This window comes from Panthera uncia, assembly GCF_023721935.1.
Source record: "Panthera uncia isolate 11264 chromosome A3 unlocalized genomic scaffold, Puncia_PCG_1.0 HiC_scaffold_11, whole genome shotgun sequence".
NCBI lineage: Eukaryota > Metazoa > Chordata > Mammalia > Carnivora > Felidae > Panthera > Panthera uncia.
The window spans coordinates 18,250,894-18,260,439 of record NW_026057578.1 but is presented as its reverse complement, the minus strand read 5'-3'; the positions used below and the strand labels follow the sequence as shown (position 1 = coordinate 18,260,439).

General features: G+C 44.2%; 1 long non-coding RNA gene across 1 annotated transcript; it reads left to right on the top strand.

Annotated features, from left to right (window-relative positions):
* Positions 1 to 637: 637 nt before the first annotated feature.
* Positions 638 to 2,347, top strand: LOC125936295 (uncharacterized). Its single transcript, XR_007461990.1, has 2 exons — positions 638 to 777; positions 2,115 to 2,347. It is a non-coding gene; the product is annotated as an uncharacterized LOC125936295 (long non-coding RNA).
* Positions 2,348 to 9,546: the final 7,199 nt, after the last annotated feature.

Below are 9,546 nucleotides of genomic sequence, written 5' to 3'. Positions count from 1 at the left end.
CATTGTGAGAAACTTCTCATCTTATTGTTGATTTGTAAAATACCAAGGCCAAAATTGAGTCTAGTCTGAAGGAAGGAGTCACCTATGATTTTGGCAAGGCTGTAAATCACCAGACTCTAGTCCAGGGTCAATACCAGCACTTGGCACATGCTTTATATAGGTGTGTAATTGAAAAATCAACAGACAAATGAATATTTAAGTATGTAGAAAGGAGATTAGGCAGGTCCTCTACAAACCAATCAATCTGCCGAGATATTCCAGAATGTGAGTGTCTTCAGGAACCCTGGAAAAACGTGGGTGACCCCATCTTAAATCTGAGAATCAACTTAAAGAAGTCCAGTTATGTGGGCAGAATTGCTGAACGATTTTTTTTCCACATATATTACAAGCCTTAAAAATGTCAGTGCCCTTTGACCTAAAGTACTATACCTAGGGAGCTCTCCTGAAGGAATTAATCAGAGATGTAGATAAAGATCTAAAATCATGTTCATAACATGGTTATTTGTATTACCAAAGAACAGGCTTGTGAGCACAAACTGCTTTGTGACATGTCCGTTACTGTGGGTACTGTTGAATGTGCTGCATCATGTGGCTTCAGAGACATAGGCCAATTTAATTCAAAGAGACCAGCCTGGAAGAAGGGAGAGGGAGAGGGAAAGGGAGCCGGGTTGACACAGAGAGAGAGGAAAGGAGGAGGAGAGAGACAGGGATGGAATCAGGGAGAGAGAGAAACAAACAGAAAGACAGACGGGGACAGAACAAAGATAACAGTTCCTGGTGAGTAGCATGTGGTGAATAAATGTTTGTGGAATAAAGACTTGAAGGGAGAAAGAGTCAGAGATAGGAATGGACTCAGAGGCAGGTCCCCAGCTCCCTGACCACATTAGACCTCACTGACCCTGGAGCGCCCACTGTTAAGGTCCTGGCCATGTGGGAAGGAGGCTGGCAGCAGGGCCAGGAGAGGGAGAAGAGGGCTCTCTGCATGGGGCTGTGGAGCCCCTGGGTGAGCAGTGGAGGAGGAAGAAGTCCCAGGGCCGCCCTGGCTCTGTTATGGATTGGAGGCAACAGAGACCAGGCTCAGGTCATTCAAGGGAGGAGGATGCCATGTTCTAAGACCCCCGCTGCCTTAGCTTGTGCTAATGTATCTCCCACCTTCCATGAATTCCTGTTTGCTGTGGGAGTCAATTTACTAATTTTATTTTTTTGTTTTCCTTCCTATACATTTTTAACAAATTTTACTTTTTAAAAATTTACTTCCAAATTAGTTAGCATATAGTGCAACAATGATTTCAGGAGTAGATTCCTTAGTGCCCCTTACCCATTTAGCCCATCCCCCCTCCCACAACCCTCCCAGTAACCCTCAGTTTGTTCTCCATATTTTTGAGTTTCTTCTGTCTTGTCCCCCTCCCTGTTTTTATATTATTTTTGTTTCCCTTCCCTTATGTTCATCTGTTTTGTCTCTTAAAGTCCTCATATGAGTGAAGCCATATGATTTTTGTCTTTCTCTGACTAATTTCACTTAGCATAATACCCTCCAGTTCTATCCACGTAGTTGCAAATGGCCAGATCTCATTCTTTTTGATTGCTGAGTAATACTCCATTGTATATATATATATACCACATCTTCTTTATCCATTCACCCATTGATGGACACTTGGGCCCTTTACATACTTTGGCTATTGTTGATAGTGCTGCTATAAACATGGGGGTGCATGTGTCCCTTCGAAACAGCACACACACCTGTATCCCTTGGATAAATACCTAGTAGTGCAATTGCTGGGTCGTAGGGCAGTTCTATTTTTAGTTTTTTGAGGAACCTCCACACTGTTTTCCAGAGTGGCTGCACCAGCTTGCATTCCCACAATTTATTAATTTTAATTGAGAAATGCTGTTCTGATGTTGAAGATGCCTTTGTATATTCTTGGAATGATTTTAGAACTTATCCTTCAATTACTTCAAGTTGGTCATTTCATGCATTATTCAGATCTCAGAAGAGGGGGTATTTTCTCCTTTTCCACCTCTTGGTGGACTAGTGTGTGTACATGTATACACATGCAGATGCATGTGTGTGGGGGTGGGGTGGGTACACGTTTGATGGATTGTGTTTTTCTTAGTTCTTTGGCTCAGAGTTCCTGCTTCCACTGAAGGAGTTCAGCTTTGGGATCGTCTTGCCTTCCCATCCTGCTCTCTGGTCTGCAATGCAGCATCGCATCTCAAATAGCCTTTTCATTGGATCTCCCCTGCCTCCGACATCACACACTGTGTGTGTGTGAGTAGCAGTCCTTATGGAAGGCTTGGTGCAATAGAGAGGTTTCATACAAGCGGTTCAGCCGCTTCTCTGCCTCAAGCTCCCAGCTTCCCCCCCTTTTTGCCATGCCAGGCACCCTTCAGAAGACCAATTCTCTCCCTTCAACGTAAAGCAACAATTTAAGTCTGCATCCTTTCCTCAGTCTCAGGGTTTACATTTCCACACCTGCAGCATCCTCACTGTGCTTTATAAACAAAAGACTACCCTGTCCTTCCATTTTTAGTAGCAAAGAGCCAGCAAGGACTCTGAAATATGAGGCTGTCTTAACTTGAGCTTCCAGAAGCTGACTCGGAGAAGAGGACTCACACGAAAATTATTTATTTAAGCACTCCCAGAACAAGAAAATGGGTGGGTGGGTGGGTGAGGTGGGGGGGGGGGAGGGCGGATGGGAACGTGGGACCTGGAACGGAGGCCAAGCAAAGATGTGACAGCAAGCAGCATCCAAGGAGGGCGGCTTTGGCTCAGTCCCTCATGGGAACTCTGGGGACACCTTAAAACTGCCCCCACCAGGGAGCAACAGAGCTGGAGGACTATTCTCCTATGTTTGCCAGTCATTTGCTGGGGCTGGCCCTAGGGGGGCAAACCTGCTCAGGGTGCAGGCATGGAGAGAGAAAGCACAGGAGGGCCAGCCAGTGTAAAACACAGCCCAGAGGGCAAAGCACCGACAGAGGCTGCTGCCCAGCCTTTCATTCCCCTCCCTTACCCAACCGCACAAAGGAAAGGGAGTTGTGTGGAGAATAATTTCCTCACTGATGTGAGTCATGGCACCCCATGGAAAGCAGAAACCGCTATCACTGAGGATGAGGTGTCGACCTGTGTGCTATGATAAAAAATCTATTTGGTTTCCATGCCCAGTTCCTCACACAGAGCTCCTAAAATTCTTGTAACTTCTTAATTGATAGGAATACCTTTCATTATTTATAACAAGCCCTTTCTTAAAATAAATTTTCTAAGTCTATCTATTTTGAGAGAGAGAGAATCCCAAGCAGGCTCCGTGCTGTCAGCACTGAGCCCAAAGTGGGGCTTGATCCCACAACCCTGGGATCACGATCTGAGCCAAAATCAAGAGTCGGAGGCTCAATAGACTGAGCCACTTAGGCGCCCCTATATCAGGCCCCCTTTTTTTTTAAATTTTTTTAACGTTTATTTATTTCTGAGACAGAGAGAGAGACAGAGCATGAACGGGGGAGGGGCAGAGAGAGAGGGAGACACAGAATCGGAAGCAGGCTCCAGGCTCTGAGCCATCAGCCCAGAGCCCGACGTGGGGCTCGAACTCACGGACTGTGAGATCGTGACCTGAGCCGAAGTCAGACGCTTAACCGACTAAGCCACCCAGGCGCCCCTATCAGGCCCCTTTTAATCACAACTGAGTTTGCGCTAATAAGGTGACTTAGGATGGGGCCCCATGTAGACACCTAGTCACCAGAAGGATCAAGTAATTACAGGACTGGAATTTTCAGCTCCACCCACCGATGTAAGGAAAGTAGGCGCTGCAAATTAAGTTCCATAAAAACTCTTGAACAAGGAATCTGATGGGCTTCTGGGTTGGTGAACACATCCACGTGCCAGGAGGGTGTTAACACCTTGATCCAGGGGGACAGGAGCTCCTGAGCTCAGGACGTTTGCTGATTTCACCCCGTGCACCTCTCTGTTTGGCTATGCACCTATATCCTTTTTAATATCCTTTATAATAAACTGGGAATTGTAAGTCAATATTTCCCTGAGCTTTGTGAGCCGTTCTAACAAATTAATCAAACCCGAGGACGAGGGGATTGTGGGAACCTTTGATTTATAGTTCAGTTGGTATCTGAACTGGTTTCTGAACAGGGGGCCGTCTTGTAGAACTGAGCCCTTAGCCTGTGGGATCTGCTGCTATCTCTAGGTAGACAGTGTCAGAACCCAATTCAAGTGTGGGACACCTGGTTATGATTCAGTGAGAATCAGAGAACTGCTTGGTGGTGTTGGGAAAACAGTCCAGGGAATGAGCTATAGTCTTCCAGGCCCTTCTTCCATTTTCCCACCCCTTTTAGGGTTCTCTTCACTTCTTAGCATGACTTCAGGACACTCATAACCAGAAGACAAGGGTGAGCATCCACACCAAGTCCCGGGATCCGCCCCTCAGAAGCTGCACGGGATACTGCTCAGCAGCCCTCATAGATGGGGAATCTCGGGCTCTCTCTGAGACAATGCCCTCACCCCAGGCCACGGAGCCCTGGCCACACAGCTGGCAACTGCTCTTTCAGATTCTGCCCTGTCCGACTCTGGTTGCTAGATGCAAGGGGCAGGCTAGCGTCCTGTCTGAGATGCAGCTGTCTTGTTTGTGGCTCTCTGTTTCACACTGGAAGCAAGGTGGCCAGTATTGTTAACCAGGCCCTGGCCTTTGTGGGCTCTCTGACCAGCGATGAGAAATCTGCTGTTTTCCCACTTCAGGGATCCAGTCTCAGGTGCTGGAGTCACCTGCATCGACTCCTTGAGTCTGAGCAGGGGGCTGCTAGTGGGCTCTGATCTCCTGGGCTGTTCCTCAGAGCACCCAGTATTGACTCCCCTGGAATTAACTCTCCTAACAAGGAAAACAGGATGGGTGGGATTCAGCCCGGATCTCGGCCAACAATACTTTTCCAGGGAACTTTTGCTCTAGCTGAGCCTGATTCTCTTCCCTCAGTTCAGCAGCACCTTTCTCTGCTGCTCTTTGCAAAAGTGTCTCTGGGCTGAACACACACATGGAGAATTCCTCTCTACGCACCACATAACTGAATACTGTGTCGGGCAGTCGGCCAGCCACAGAGAGGCCTCTGAAAACCAGAGTCGGCCGCAGACCCAAGAGGGGCCCTACAGACTTTCTGTGGTTTTCTGTGCTCCTCCCCTCAGGTACTATATCCACACCATTGGGGGAGTGACATTGAAAACACACGCATTTATTTCCACCTCCTCCCCAGAGCTTCAAAATGCTAGTAGAGAAATTACAACTGAAAAAGCATATTGAAAAAAGAAACAGCATATATCCACAAAGACAAAGAATTGGAGAGGATACAGGAACAGATGACAGATGTCAAGAAAATTTTGGAAGCTAGAAAGTCACTGGTAGTTGATTTCAAAGAGCAGAGAAAGCTGAAATTTAAACCTGCAAGGGGAGGTCGTGTGTATAAGAAGCAGCAAGTGGATTCCTGGCTGCAGGATTCCAACTGGAATATCCTTGAAGATGGGGATAAGAGGTGGGGCTGAAAACTGGAGGTACATCTTGGCTGTCTGTCTGAGGGGCAGTGAGACACCCAGATGTCTTCTCCCATCCGACACAACCTTCCCTCACAGTGAAGAAGCTGGAGAGTTCAAACCAAGAGGGTCTGGACTGAGAGTTACCAGACACAATTTAGAACAGGGAACTGTACTGAAAATGGGCAGTAAGTGAAAGTCTGTGAGCGGCAACCACCTTCCCCTGCCCCCCAATTCACTCAACTCAACTTCCCACCCAACAGCCGGAGCGATGGCAGACAGGCTTACATCATCTGGGAGGAAGAATGGAAGTTTCCTCTCTGGGAAAACAAACTAGGCCAAGAGAGAGAAAAGGCCTACTGACTTTTGTTATTGTCCCTGTGGAACAGCTGGGTCCCCGCCTGATCACCCTACTGTGAAGACCACTTGTGGATGAGCCCCACCCAGACACCCGGACTCTAAATCAGCATTTTGGTGCCTTTACACTTACATCTAAGCAGATGGCCAAGCATCACTTGACATTGGAGGGGAGCTTCTGACATGAAAGAGACGTAAATCACCAATCATTCAACCAACCACAGCAGGGGGAAGCTGAGAATGCAGAAAGCAAAAGACAATTGCAAGTAAATCCTAAACCTCATAAGTCTAGTATCTAAGAAAATAGGAGAGGGGCGCCTGGGTGGCTCAGTCAGTTAAGCGTTCATTTCTTGGTTTCGGTTCAGGTCATGGTCTCACAGCTTCATGAGTTTGAGCCCTACATTGGGCTCTGTGCTGGCAGTGTGGAGCCTGCTTGGGATTCTGTCTCTCTGCCCCTCCCCAACTTGCACTGTCTCTGTCTCTCTCAAAATAAATAAATAAACTTAAAAAAAAAAAAAAACCAAAAGGGTAAGCTATAAAAATAAACATCCAGAGAATAAGAACTCTTAAAAATTCAAAATATGATAGAAATTTTAAAAGTTGAGTAGATGAATTTGAGTATAATTTGAGGAATTCTCTGAGACTGTAGAAGAAAATTACAAAGAAACAGAAGACAGGAAAGGAGAGGTAAAAATATTTAAGGGTCCGGGAACCTGGGTGGTTCAGTCACTTAAAATGTCCAACTTCAGCTCAGGTCATGATCCCATGGTTCGTGAGTTCAAGCCCCATATCAGGCTCTCTGCTGTCAGCATGGGATCCTGCTTCAGATCCTCTGTCTCCCTCTCTCTGCCCCTCCCCCGTGCTCTCTCACTCTTTCTCAAAAACAAATAAACAATTCTTAAAAATATTTAAGGTTCAGTCCAGAAGATCCCACAACTAACGTAAATTTCAGAGAGAAAATGAGGGAAAGAAATGATCACACCAGTAGACATGATAGAAAATAAAAACAAGCACAAACAAAAGGAAATAACCTAATGCCTATAACTGAGAGAACAGATAAATTGTGGTGTCTTCATGCAACAGAATGCTATACTACAATGTAAAGTTAACGAACAATAGCGATGTGCATAGATGACTCTTAGGAACAATGTTGAAGGACATTCAAGCCACAGAAGAATGTCATTTCTGTGTGTGATGCCATTTCTATGGTGTTCAAAAGCAAGCTAAAGTAAACAAGCTATGGTTTCACGGCACATACACATGTAGTAAACAAGAAGAGTGAATTAGGGGCCCCTGTGGGGCTCCGTCAGTTAAGCATCTGACTCTTGATTTCGGCTCAGGTCATGATCTCGTGGTTTTGAGTCTCTCTCAAAGTAAATAAACTAAAAAAGAAAAGAAAAGAAAAGAAAAGTGAATTGAAAAAAAAATACCATGAGAGTGATTCTGTGGCTGGTGAAGAGTGAGAGCATGGGGTCAGCACAGGAAGGCAGGGTAGGGACTGTCATCAGAAAAGGACATATAGGGAAGTTCAAGGAATTGGGAATATTCTATTTCCTAAGTTGGATGCTGGGTTCTTGGGCATTTGTTTTACTACTATGTTACAGGATTTACATTACTCATATTCTTTTATATATGTTCTCTCTCATACACACACACGTTCACGTGCGCGTGTGCATGCACACATAAGCTAAGAATTTTTCCCTTCGTTGAGGATGTGAGTTTCCCAGTTAGAAGGCTCCTAACAGTCCAATGCAACACAGGATATAATCTATACCAAAGCATATTTTTATAAAATTTCAGAGCATCAGAAGTGAAGAAACTATCATAAAAGCAGTAAGACAAAGGAAAAATACAAAAACCTAAGTATCAGGGGTGCCTGGGTGGCTCAGTCAGTTCAACGTCTGACTCTTGGTTTCGGCTCAGGTGATGATCTTGTGGCTTTGTGGGTTCGAGTCCCGCATCAGGCTCTGTGCTGGCAGCATGGAGCCTGCTTGGGATTCTCTCTCTCCTCTCTCTCTCTCTCTCTCCCCCTACTCCACTTGTGCTGTCTCTGTCTCTTTCAAAATAAATAAATAAACTTAAATTATTTTAAAAAACCCTGAGAATCAGAATAGTCTTGGTCTTCTCATCAGAAAGACTGGAAATAGAAGACTACATTCCTTCTAGATTCTGAAGGAAGACAATTCCTATCTCAAATACTACACCTATCAACACAGCAAATGAGGGAGCAGAATTAAGATAAATTCAGACAAGTTAGGCCTCAAAAGTTTTATCTTCCATGTACCCCTTCTCTAAATGAAAGAATGTGCTCCACCAAAAGGATCCAGTAAATCAAGAAAGAGGAAACCGTGGAAACCAGGGCACAGGGATTCAGATATAGAAGAGACAAAAAGAATATAAAGGGTTTTAGTCCTCAAAACAGCTGGAAGCAGGCACAGAGGACAGGACAGTTTGGAGCAAGAGAACAAGAGAATTCCAGGAGAAATTTCTCTACAAAAAACATGCAACTGTTCAGTTACCTAATATTTAAGTGAATGGAGAGATTTATAGTTCTATGCAATAGTTTCATGAAGAATTATTGATTGACAATAGGAAAACTAAGGAAACTAAGGAAACTTAGGAAAAATAAGCCAAAACAAACATAAAGAGGCGATTTATTTACTCTAGGGAAAGTCAAAAGTTGTATAGGAAAGGATATGTAAATATAAGATTCTAAGTGGCTCATTAGTATGTAATATTTACATAATCCTGATAATGCTGAATATTGACTGAACCAAGAATTATGATATGATTATGTAGGCAGAATGAGGGCAGTAGCAGTGTGTTTGCGGGTGAGAGTGTGTGGAATTTAAGAGACCTGAATCTGTGTCTTCTGTCGTTGTAAATAAATGTTTAATTTCCAAAATAAAAAGAATCAACCAAAATAGCAGGATAGGGAACACCTCCCAATTCAATTTGTGAGGCTATCTAACCCTGACCCAAAGCTAGACAAGGTCAGCAGAAGGTAGGGTTTTACAGCCAGTTTTGCTCATAAGCATAGATGCGGAAGATTTAGTGAAAATGTTAGCATGCCGAATGCCAGCAGAACCAAGCTGGTTCTATCTTGGTAATGCAAAGTTGGTCCAATTTTTTTAAAAAAAGTATTAACATAAATCATCACAATAACAGCTTAGAGGAGAAAATCTACATATTATCTTGATAGGCACAGAAGAAGTATTTGATAACATTTGGCACTCATTTATGTTAAACATAATCTTAGCCAACCAGAAGAAGGATATTTCTTTAATTTGATGAAACTCTCTAACAATATTCTACAGAAAATAGAGTGCTTTTTCTTTTTTTGGAAATACACTACTTAAATGGTGAACTATTAGAAACATTCCCTTTAAAAGCAGGAAAATGAGGGCACCTGGCTGGCTCAGTCAGTGGAGCATGTGACTCTGGATCTCGGGGTTATGAATTCAAGCCCCACATTGGGTGTACAGATTACTTAAAAATCATTTAAAATCAGGAAGTGATGGGGGGGGGGGGGGGGCCCTAACACCTTTCTGTTCAACATTGTACCTGTGGAGCCTAGCCAGGCAGAACAGTAAGAAAAGAAAAATAAATAAATGATACAAAGATTGTAAAGGGAGAAAAAACAAACAAACAAACAAAAAACAACTCTGTCT